Here is a 13062-nt window from a genome sequence, read left to right on the forward strand (position 1 = left end):
TCCTAGGTCCTCTCGCTTGCGACACGAGTGCTCTAACCACTACACTTGCAGGACTCCACAACACTTTCGCTTCCACATTGATCAATTGCTGTTACATTTCCACTTCTTCCGATACCAGTGGGGAATTGTTGAAGTGGTTTGTGCTACAGGGCTTTGCCTGGGCTGTAGGTTGCCTCATTCTGTGGCGTTGGCATTTAGATTCAGTACATATTTCCTTTCACTGCAAAGCCTGCTCACTCCGTGTCTTGTTCTGATCTACAGGGTGTTCATAAAGTCCTGTTAACTCCCCATGTTATTTCTCTACAGTGCATTGACCAACATCTGAAACATGGAAACGTGGAAGAATGATGATAATTGTATTCAGAAGTACTTAATTGTATTCGCCCACAAAATACATAGTCAATTCACTTTACAGTATATTCTGTGAAGTGCTTTGAGATGTCTGAACCATGTGAGAAGGCGCTTTATTAAATGCAAGGAGTATTATATTCTGTACAAGTGTTTAACTGTATTTAGAAGTCGAGAGGATGGGTGTGAGTGAGTGCCATCATTTTTACATGGTAGATAATGATCCGTCGCCATGTTCGGTGTGTCACATCATCCTTAACATGTGAGGAGGCGAAATGCATCTCTTGACAGCTTGTTTCAGCTCCTCTGTAGTCTCATTCAACCTTTTTTTTGTAACGGGGTAACATGACTTTGTAGACACCCTGTACGCTGCTGTGCCAGGGCCGTCACTATTTATTTAGTCCAGTCGTTAATTTGGGAATGGCGGAAAAGGTACGGCCGCTAGGTGTGGAGCTGGGTCAGTATGAAAGGCGTCTTCCTCCTCAAGCTGGTCATATAACAGAATTGAAAGCTGAGCAGCCCAAAAGGGGGAACGCCCTCAACAAACAAACGTTATGTGGCTGGAATAAAGGCTGGTAAACGCTGCGTGATGTGCGGGTTTGCATCTCTACCGGTTTGCTGTAGAAATGTATGTCACGGATCAGCTGTTTTTTTTTACCTGATTCTTTGTTTCAAAAGGGTCGCTTGTTAACGGACTTCTGGATTAAACAGATGATGAAACTGGATTGTGTCTTCCTTCATTTCGGGAGCAGCAAACAGTACATTTTTAAATGGGATTAAAACGCTTAAACCAGAGGAGACGGGGAGAGAGAAAGTCAAAACACATCCAGGAGAGAAGGAAATTGATGGGAAGAAATGTGTTCTGTCGAGGCAAGACCGTCCATCTTGTAATAATTACACTGAAGTTCTGCAGACCACTGCCTTGTACCATAAAACTCGCATAAGTCGTGTCAGTCGGCACCATAACGTTCAATGTGATTTCCGTGAAATCCGAGTTGCAGGCAAACTATAATTCATAAAATCTGATTTCATCAATAATCTACACAGCATATGTAATTTAATGCAGCCGGTAAGTAATTTGCAGGTAATGCAGCATGTGCAGTAATTTGTTGGAATGTGCATTGATGGATTAAGACAACATTTCCCTCGATTCAAATGGGTCTTCGCTTGCGCAATTGGAGTCCTGTAGCTCAGTGGTTAGAGCACTCGCTTTGCAAGCGAGAGACCTGAGTTCAATTCCAGGCAGAGGGCGAAACCTTGGGCAAGTTTCCTTACTCCACACGCCTAATAATAATCCCTCCAAAAAACCAAAAACAATAATTAAATTGGTCATTTTCAATCTACGACTGTTTGTGGGACATTGCTGTGCGCAATTGGCTGCCGCGTTCGCCCACAAATATACAGTCAATTCACTTTACAGTGTGTTCTGTGAAGCGCTTTGGGACGTCCTCCCGACGTGAAAAGCGCTATATCAAATGCAAGGATTATTATTATTATTATTACTTACCAACAAACGGATTCAATGCAGCTGGTTGGTAAGTGCGCGTGCGTCGAATGGTCAGGATTAAAGCCTCCCTGTAAGTGCGGTAGTAATGGAGGGTAGGGGAGCAGCGTTAAGAGGTGAGTAATACGAGTAGCGCAAATAAATGTAAAACACAAAATACTGCCAGATGCAAATAAATCTAAATGTTCTTGATAGGAAACTGAATGGGATTCGGATAAATGTACCACTCAGGCGTTTATACAATTTATAAGGGTAAGACTTAAGCGAGTTTTACTGTAATAGAGTGGAACCCAGTTATAACATGCTCTATCCTAACACAGGTTTGCTGAATGCAGGTGCTCTGGTTTTTGCGACCAGCTTCAACACTATGCACAGGAAGTGACATGCATAACCCAGCCCTTGTGTCTATAGCGCTGCTTGTGTATTTCAAGGCTAGTGGGTTTCTGCACGCAGTCATGTACTGGGAGTCTGCTTGGGTTACAACACTTATATTATGTTTATGCCCGACTTGTATTTTCTTCGCATGGGGAATGGTTCACCTGACTGAGGTTGTTGCACGTCTTCTGCTCCCAAGTTGTCCTGTTCGTGATCAGGCGCTATATCAAATGCAAAGATTATTATTAACCAGCCTTGTGCAAGCGATTCTATCTTCCTTATAATAACAGTAAGCCTTGCCTTTGGTATAGAGCCTTATCGCTTCTCAAAGCACTTTACAGAATATACTGCAAAGTGGATTGACGGTATATTTTGTGGGTGAACCGCAGGAGCCAATTGCGCATAGCGGTGTCCCACAAACAGCCATGGAGTGAGGACCATTTTTTTTTGAGGGATTGCTACCCCGGAATGCGATCCGCCGATCGACTAACAAGCGGGTTCTTACTTACTGCTGCGTAAACAGACGTGTGGAGTAAAGAAACTTGCCTAAGTTTGGCAACTTTGGCCCGGCCCAGGAATCAAACCTGGGTCCTCTCGCTTGCGAGGTGAGTATGTTAACCAATACACTAGAGGACTCTACGTACATTACAGGATGCCTTCTTTGCTCAGTGCTCGCTCATTGTCTGCTTACAGTAACTTTCAATCGCCCATAATTCCTGCGCTTATATAAAGATTCTATTTCAGGACTTGACCTGAGGTACGTTCGCAGATTTTACTGGGATTTTAGGTTACTTTCAGCATGTCGTGTTGGATGCCTGCCTGCCAGTGCCAAGATTTCTAACTCCACTGTGCCTTATCTCAAGAACTCTGTGTGCTTTAGTGGGTTGGATCTGCTGGTCCAATTGCTGCTGGCTATGTTTATGTACATTTGTCCACACTGCACGCATGTACATTCATTAACTCATTGCCCAATTCAACTGTTAATAGCATTGTCAGCGACTGCTGGGCTGACAGGTTTTAAACTCGCTTCTTGAGAAAAGTCTCCATGCAGTTGAGTTTCTGAAGTTGTAAGAATTAAATTTTGGAACACACCCTGTAGTGAATGCTAATTATCAAGCCTTTTCATACTTTCTTGGGTGCAGAAGACATTTAAGTCTGTAGCTGTCGGGCCTGTTATCTGCTTGACTGAGTCCCTGGCTCCTGAGGGATTCAGCTGTTGAAGTACTTGGTGTTCTCATTGCTGACATGTTGGCAGGGCATGTGTGGCAACATTGCAACAGACTACAAGAATAACACTGTAATCTCAATAATAATTAATTGTAAGCAGCACCACACATTACTGGATTTCAATTCCCCCCAAAATCCTGGTAAAAATCAGCTCAATCCTTGTAAAGCAGCTGCAGATTTTGGGGCTCACGCAAAATCTGCAGCAACCGCCCTAAGGTGGCCGGGCCTTCAGCCTCTCAGCCCCGAGGCTCTGGAACTCTATCCCCCAGTGCCTTCGCCGCTTCCTCCCTTTCCTCCTTCAAGGCCGGTCTCAAGACCTTTCTCTTTGACCGTGCCTTCACCTCCCCTCTCGACTCTCTACCCCCTCCTCGCTCCCTCCCCTCACCCTGACCATTTCCCCCCTGCTCAGGTCCCGACCCAACTGTCCAGCGCTTTGGGACGTCCTCCCGAAGTGAAAGGCGCTCTATGAATGGAATCTTCTTGTTGATTTATCGTTTCATCCGAAGGACTAATGCGGGTGTAGGAGGCACACACTAGTTTATGTCTGTCCTGGGCATGCTACAGGAGCAATGCAAGAGTTCACACGTCAGTCAGCAGGTGTGTTATAATAGTCATTCATGAGTTTACACGTGCCGGTAGGTGAGAACAAGAGGTTACTTTGCAAGTCTTCACTGCTCTGGTGGGTCCAGATGAATAAACTATCCAGTGTTCAGGTGCTCGAACAGTTAAATTCTCCGACGCTGCCAGCATTGCATTATTGTACTTGCTGCTGCCCCATATCCACTGCAGCATCGTACAGGTGCATGTGTTTCACAAAACCCCATAGGTTTGACTTTCACTGAGCTGTGGAGCATCAGGACACACAGTGCCTGTTTTGATTTCAATATCCTCACGCCTGTCTTCAAATCCTTTCCTGCCTTGGCACCTCCTTACCTCCCTCTGAGATGAGGGGTGGAATAGCACCCAATCCACTACCCGTCGTCGCCTCTGCTCAACTGGCTCCGGACTGCTGCTCGTCCCTCATGCCTTCTGTTCCACCATCGATGGCTGTGCTTTCCTAGAATCTTGCAGCCCATCGTGCCTCTGAAAGAGCTATCGAACTAGCCCCACTCTTACGCCATAGCCCTCCAAATTTTTCCTTATAGAAATATAATAGAATATAATGGCCTTTAGCCACGACGCCCCCAAACTTTGGAAATTCAATCCCTGCACTTCACCCCTTCTTTCCCCATCTTGAGGTCACACTTGAAGACTTTCCTCTTCGACCGTGCTTATGGTTACCTTCTCTTCCCTCCTGGTGCCAAGCGCTCTGAGACACTACCCTGCATGAAGGGTGCTATATAAATGCAAGTTGTTCAAGCTTGCTCTGCCTCTGCATTTGTCCATCTAACTGAATTGTAATATCTGAATCAATTGAGTGATTATACACACTAGGCCTTGGTTCACGACATGTCTGGTGCCTCAGTGGGTAAAATGAATTAACCCTTTCGAACCAGCGTAGCACAGCTGTGACCCAATTGGGGCACGAGAATGCTGCTAGGCCAGAGAGGAAACTACTGTGAAACTGATAACTCATCATCCCCGGGTGCTTACTATTACTATAGGTACTCTGAGATGCTACATAAATATAAATATACATATACACTGAAAATATAAAAAAGGACGTTATATAAATGCAAGTTCTTATAATGCAAGAGGGGAATGAGAAAAGCGTATTGCATTATCGCCCGAGGTGCTTCCTTTGCTCAGCAAACACGAGCCTGCTCCGTATCCCCTAGCCTATCTACCTCACCATCAGTAGATGAGCTTTCAACCGTTCTGTCCCCCTACCTGATCCACCACTCTGCCCATCTGGTCTCTGGAACCCTCACAGCCTTCGGACTCAGAGATAAAGAGAGCTATCAGCTGAGCCAGACAGATACGCCCTGTCACTAAAGTAAGGAGGCCCAGAGAAGACCCCGAGTCTGCAGAGTTTAGGCGGTGAGTAGTGGAGTGAGATGTGAGCAGATCGGAAAGTTAGGGAAGCTATTTGAAAGTGAGAGCGAGGATTTTGAAATCGATCCGTTCTGCAACAAGGAGCCGGTGGAGCCCGGCAAAGACTGGGGTGAAGGGGATGCGGAGCTGGTGTAGGCAGCAGAGGTTTGTATCACGTGACATTTGTCAATCGTGGAGCTGGGGAGACCAGCAAGAGGGGCATTAGACAAATCAAGGCAGGATGTGACTGAAGCATGAATGAGGCTGTCAGCTAAACAAGTGCCCAGCTATCCCTTCCCTGGAACCCAGGCTCCCTGTCTGCCTGTGACCGGAGCTCCATGCGAGAGTGCCGGAGAACAGCACCTCCGACAAGGCAGCAGCGCCCCTAAGCAGTGCACTGGAGTGTCAGCCTAGACTATGTGATTCCAAGACCCAATGTGGGGTCTCAACCCACAGCCTTCTGACTCGGGAGACAAGAGTGCTACCAACTGAGCCAGGCAGATATGCAGTGTTACCAGGGTTAAGGTTTTTCAGTTGTGCAGACGTGAAAAATTGAAGGTTGTTTTTTTCCACAGAGCACAGAAGTTTAAAGGGTAAGCTGATAGAGGTCTTCAGAGAACTATGAACGGGGTAAATAACAATGGGTTTTTCCACTGGTTAGCAATTAGTAACGTGGGCAGAAATTTGGCATAATTACAACGAAAAATAAATAGAGCAAGTTAGGAAACTTTACACAGAGTTTTTTTTGGGGGCCTATGGAATTTTCTGATGGAATAGCAGAGTTGCAACAGACCCGTTAGAGCTTTGGCTTGCAGGGTTAATGGGAGCTGAGTGGGCGGATTCCTACTCCCAGTGGTTGGGGGTAAGAGTTTCGGATGGAGACGACCAATATGGTGGCGAAATAATCCAAGGTTTATTAAGTAATACAAATAGCTAAACTTATTCTTAAAACTGAGACCAAAGATACGGTAGAATCGACATTGATTCCACTGGGAAGCAAGTTCAGCTCCAAGGAGACCCCGAGATCCAATTCTTGGATAGCCTAGCACTTGTTTAGCTGAAACATTTCCAGCTGGTATTTTTCCACCTGGTTGTGTGTGTTTGTGTGCATGTTTACATTTGGGTGTGTACCGTTAGCTGATCTGAGGGGAAGGTGAGTGGAGCTGGAGCAAACAATATTGCAACACAGTCACCAGACCAAGTCATGCAATTGAGTTTCGCAAGTGCCAGATTCAAGCTGACGAGGGCATTAATTGACCTGTGCCAGTGGTTATTAATTTTGGATGGTGTAGGGGAAGATTGGATCACCATTTGCCCAATTGGATCGAGTTCTGAGGGTTATTGATTGTGTTCGGGACTAGACGGGGCGCGTATCTTATTTCCCAAGCTCCAGCCCTGAACCTTGGGCTTCTGTTGAAATGGCAATTGTTTACTAAACTGTTTGGAAAAATCCCTCACCCTTTGTGTTTCACCGCACCTGCCCTCCCTCGCTTGCTCCCTCACGCTTCTGTTAACCATAGCACACGCTTAACCACTTGTATTTTGACATTGCCTCGAGTGCAATTCATGAGTTAATAACAATAGCAACTTGCATTTATATAATAATACAATAATAATCCTTGCGTTTGATACAGCGCCTTATCAAACAGTTAAGACGTCTTAAAACGCTTCACATGATATACCGTAAAGTGGATCGACTGTGTATTTGATGGATGAAATGCAGCAGCCAATTGTGCACAGTAATGTCCCACAAACAGTCATAGAATCATAGAATCATACAGCACAAAAAGAGGCCATTCGGCCCATCGAGTTTGTGCCGGCTCTTTGAATAGAGCAATTAATGTCAGTCCCACTTCCCAGCCCTTTCCCCATAACCCTGCAAACCCGTGCTCCTCAAATACCCATCCACCGTGTTTTTAAAAGTAGTTATCGAATCAGCCTCCACCACCCTTTCAGGCAATGCATTCCAGATTTGAACAACTTGCTGTGTGAAAAAATTTCTTCTCACCTTCCCTCTGCTTCTTTTAGAGACTATTTTGAATCTGTGACCTCGAGTCACTGACACCCACCAGTGGAAACAGTTTTTCCCTTTCTAACCTATCAAATCCCCTCATGATTTTGAAGACCTCTATTAGGTCTCCTTGTAACCTTTTTACAGCTTTATCCACCTGTCCTGCCACCTTCAACGATTCATTTACCTGCACCCCCAGGTCTCTCTGTTCCTTCACCCCCCCCCTTAAGGTTGTATTATCTAACCTCTAAGTTGTATTATCTCCCTCATTCTTTCTACCAAAATACATTACCTCGCATATCTCCATATTGAAACTCATCTGCCATGTGTCTGCCTATTTTACTATTCTGTCTATGTCTTCCTGCAGTTGGCTCCTATCCTTCTCACTATTCACTACCCTTCCTAACTTTGTGTCATCCGCAAACTTGGAAATGGTACTTGCTATACCCAAGTCCAGATCATTTATGTATATTAAGAAGAGCAGTGGACCTAATACCGATCCCTGGGGGACGCCACTGTACACTTCCCTCCAGTCAGAAAAGCAGCCGTTCACCACAACTCTCTGCTTTCTGTCTCCCCTCCAGTTCTGGATCCATGCTGCCACTATCCCTTTTATACCATGGGCTTCTATCTTTCTTACAAGTCTTTCATGTGGCACTTTGTCAAATGCATTTTGAAAGTCCATATAAACTACATCAACTGTACTACCTTCATCCACCCTCTCCATTACTTCATCGAAAAATTCTAATAGATTTGTTAGACGAGATCTGCCTTTAACAAATCCGTGCTGGCTGTCTCTAATTAACCCTTATTCTTCTAAGTGAAGATTTATTCTGTCCCGGATTATAGTCTCCAGGAGTTTCACCACTACTGATGTTAGGCTGACTGGCCTGTAGTTCCCAGGTTTGTACTTCTGTCCTTTTTTGTACAGGAGAGTCACATTGGCCACTCTCCAGTCCTCTGGCACCACTCCTGTATCCAACGAAGATTGAAAAATTGTAACCAAAGCCTCCGCTATTTGTACCTGTGCCTCCCATAGTAATAATAATAATAATAACCTTGGTTGCATCCCGTCGGGACCAGGTGACTTATCTACCTTCAGTGCAGTCAACCTTTTCAGTACTTCCTCTATCTATACTTATCCTATCCATTTCCTCTACCCTCTCCTCCGATATTGTGGCATTTGGTACACCCACTTCTTTTGTGAAGACAGATGCAAAGTACTCATTCAGTACATCAGCCATGCCTTCTGCCTCCACAATAAGATTTCCTCCTTGGTCCTTAATTGGCCCCACCCTACCTTTGACTAGCCTTTTTTTCTTGATATGTTTGTAAAATATTTTAGGATTCCCTTTAATGTTACCCGCTAACCTTTTTTCGTATAATCTTTTTGCCCCTCTTATTTCCTTTTTCAAACCGTTTCTGTACTTCCTATATTCTATTTGGTTGTCTTCTGTATCTTGGGTTTGACATTTGTCATACGCCTTCTTTTTCTGCTTCATTCTAGACACAATTACCTCTGTCATCCAGGGAGGTTTGGATGCCCTACTTTTCCCTTTTGTGGGAATGTATTTGTTCTGTCCCCGAGCTATCTCATCCCTGAAGACTTCCCACTGCTCTTTAGTTGTTTTACTTGCCAATCTTTCCAGTCCACCTTGGCTAGGTCCCTTTTTAATTCACTGAAATTAACCCACTTCCTGTTGAGTATCTTCACCTTAGATGGTTCCTTGTCCCTTTCCATATGCACTCTTAATCTAATGATGTTGTGATCACTATTGCCCAGATGCTCTCCCACTGAAACCTGCTCCACTTGCCCTACTTCATTCCCCAGAACTCGATCCAGCATTGCTTCCTTCCTTGTTGGTCTGGAAACGTACTGATCAAGAAAGTTGTCCTGTATGCATTTTAGGAATCTTTCCTCCTCCTTGCCCTTTGCACTGTTGTTTTGCCAGTCTATATTGGGATAATTAAAGTCTCCCATTATCATGACTCTATTGGCCTTGCATCTGTCTGAGATCTGCTTGCCGATCTGCTCATCTATTTCCTTCCCACTATTTGGTGGTCTTTAGTATACCCCTACCAGCGTAACAGCTCCTTTTTTTTTTCCTTCACCCCAGCCCTGTTTAGGGGCAACCCATCCATATGATACAGGTCCCACCTGCTCCAGAACTGGTTCCAATGATCCAGAAACCTGAAGCCCTCTTTTCTGGACCATTTCTCCAGCCAAGAATTCATATGCTTGATCCTGCCATTATGGTACTTATTTGCCCGAAGCACAGGCAGTAATCCAGAGATCACCACCTTGGATGTTAGATTCTTTAGTATGTTCCCCAGCTTTTGATATTGACTCTGTGAAGTCTCAGCCCTTTTTTTTACCAATATCATCAGCCGTGGACTGAGTGACCACATTTATTTTGTGGCGGGTTTATTATCACTGGAAAGTAATCCACCAATCAATCAACATTGATATAACAGTTCCATCCTCACTGGTGGTCAACTTATGAACCTCTTCCCAACACTCATCCATTTTGCATGCACCCATTCCCAACTGGAGAATCGATGATCCATTCACTCAACACAGAATTTATAGTAACTTATTGTTATTTCCCCAACAAACTAAATCTAACCTCCCTTCGGATCAGCCATATTAGAACAACTGATAGCTGCTCCAATATGTTTACAAGTCAAAATCTAACTGTGGCAAGTCATCTACGGCAAGGAACCAGATATGAAATTGCAAATTGTGGAGTCCTGCAGCTCAGTGGTTAGAGCACTCGCTTTGCAAGTGAGAGACCTGAGTTCAATTCCAGGCAGAGGGCGAAACCTTGGGCAAGTTTCCTTACTCCACACAGAGCCTAATAATAATCCCTCCAATACCAAAAACAATAATAAATTGGTCATTTTCAATCTACGACTATTTGTGGGACATTGCTGTGCGCAATCGGCTGCCGCGTTCGCCCACAAATATACAGTCAATTCACTTTACAGTCTATTCTGTGAAGCGCTTTGGGACGTCCTCCCGACGTGAAAAGCGCTATATCAAATGCAAGGATTATTATTATTATATAAAGTGTATTTTGTGGGTGAAACGCAGCAGCCAATTTCACATAGCAGTATCCTACAAACAGTTGTGGATTGACTGACCAAATTGTTTTTTTTTGGAGGGTTTATTATCCCCGGAGTCCACCAATCAACTGACAACTGGGTTCCTACATACTGCTCGGTAAACAGAGGCACGTGGAAATTTACCTAAGGTTTTGTCCAGCCTGGAATCGAACCCGGGTCCTCTTGCTTGTGAGGCGAGTGCACTAACCACTGTGCTACATGTGTTTTGCTCCTTGGCAGGAGACAATTAAATGTCCCATGTTTTATATAACTGTGGCTCTCAGTAAATTATTTTTTATCGTAGGCAAATTTTCACTCTGTCTCCACGAGACAATTTAGGGTTTGCTTTTCCAGGGGTAATAATCCCTCCAAAAAAATAATAATTTAAAACTGCTGTGTGCAATTGTCTACGTGTTGCGGTCACAAAATACATAGTCACTTTACAGTATATATTCTGTGAAGTGCTCTGAGACATGATAAGGTGCTGTATCAAATCCAACCATTGTTATTATTCATGAAAATGACAATTTACAGTGATGAAGAATAACAGTCTAACAAATTACAGACAGTGTCAATAATAATAATAATAATCCTTGCATTTGATATAGCGCTTTTCACGTCGGGAGGACGTTCCCAAAGCGCTTCACAGAATAGACTGTAAAGTGAATTGACTGTATATTTGTGGGCGAACGCGGCAGCCAATTGCGCACAGCAATGTCCCACAAACAGTCGTAGATTGAAAATGACCAATTTATTATTTACTTATTTTTTTTTGGAGGGATTATTATTAGGCTCTGTGTGGATTTACAATTTACAAGGATGCAAGATAACAAAGTGTGAATCTACAGATAGGTTACTTAGACACTGAATAACAACTTACAAAGTTACAACATATCGAAAATGAACAGTCAGCAGACAAATTACAATATACAGTCGAACCCATTTCCAGCAACCGCTCAGGTGACTGAACCAAAGTGACCTCAGAAGTAAGGCTTTGTTGGTTCGTCGACCATGATCGACATTTTTAAAGACAATTTTCATGGGCCGCAAATACCTGCGGGTTCATGTGTAAATTTCTGCTCGCCTCCTCGCGTCGTGGTGTACCGACGCTCCTCACCAATGAGGCGGGAAGCTGTGGCCATCACAGGGAGAAAATGCAATCAATCCACTTTACAGTATATCCTGTGAATCTTTGAGACGTGCCAATGACTGCTCAGTGAGGCAAGGTAACTATGCTAGGAGACTAGTGAGAGTCTACATGCAGGCCCTCGGAGACGGAGTAAACATTTACCTACAGTAGATAGAAAATAATTTACTGAGAGCCATAGTTATCCCACCTAGATGCAAAGTAATAATTTAGTGAGAGATAAGAGTACTAATCTATCTGGATTCGGGCAGGGCAAAACCTTAGGCAGATTCTTTACTCGACACACCTCTGTTTACCTAAAGCAGTAAGTAGGCACCTGGCTGCTAGTTGACGGGTGGATCGCTTTCCGAGAGTAATAATACCTAAAAAAAATTATGATTTGCTCACTCAATCCACGACTGTTTGTGGCACACTGCACTGGCTGCTGCATTTCATCCCAAAAATATACTGTAAGGTGGAATGACTGTATATGCAAAATGCACAGTCCGTCCATATTACATCTTGTGAAGCGCCCTGAGACGTCTCGAAGACGTAATGAAGCGCTCTATCAAATGCATGGATAACGTATTATTAATAATTATATCAGTAATTATTACTTTGTATCAATGTAATTGAAAGGATTGTGTTAATGTGTGTATAAATTGTAGTAGATTATTACTCCCATTATTTATATAACTTGTAGCAGATTGTTACTTTGTATCTGTATAATTTGTCGTAGTGTGTTACTGTGTATCTATATAATTGATGGCAGTTTCTTACTTTGTATCTATAAATTGTAGTAGATGGTTACTTTGTATCTGTATAAAGTGACGTACATTGTTACTTTGTATCTGTATAAAAAGTGTAGTAGTTGGTTACTGTGTATCTGTATACACTGCACTGTTACTGTGTATCTGTATACACTGTTACTGTGTATCTGTATACACTGTTACTGTGTATCTGTATACACTGGTACTGTGTATCGGTATACACTGTATACAGTATACACTGTAAGGTGGAATGACACCTTACAGTGCAGTACACTGCACTATCACTGTGTATCTGTATACACTGCACTATCACTGTGCATCTGTATCGGTATACACTGTTACTGTGTATCGGTATACACTGCACTGTTACTGTGTATCTGTATACACTGTTACTGTGTATCTGTATACACTGTTACTGTGTATCTGTATACACTGTTACTGTGTATCTGTATACACTGTTACTGTGTATCTGTATACACTGTCACTGTGTATCTGTATACACTGTCACTGTGTATCTGTATACACTGCACTATCACTGTGTATCTGTATACACTGCACTATCACTGTGTATCTGTATACACTGCACTATCACTGTGTATCTGTATACACTGCACTATCACTG

Source organism: Callorhinchus milii, unplaced genomic scaffold, assembly GCF_018977255.1.
Source record: "Callorhinchus milii isolate IMCB2004 unplaced genomic scaffold, IMCB_Cmil_1.0 Scaffold4, whole genome shotgun sequence".
Taxonomy (NCBI): domain Eukaryota; kingdom Metazoa; phylum Chordata; class Chondrichthyes; order Chimaeriformes; family Callorhinchidae; genus Callorhinchus; species Callorhinchus milii.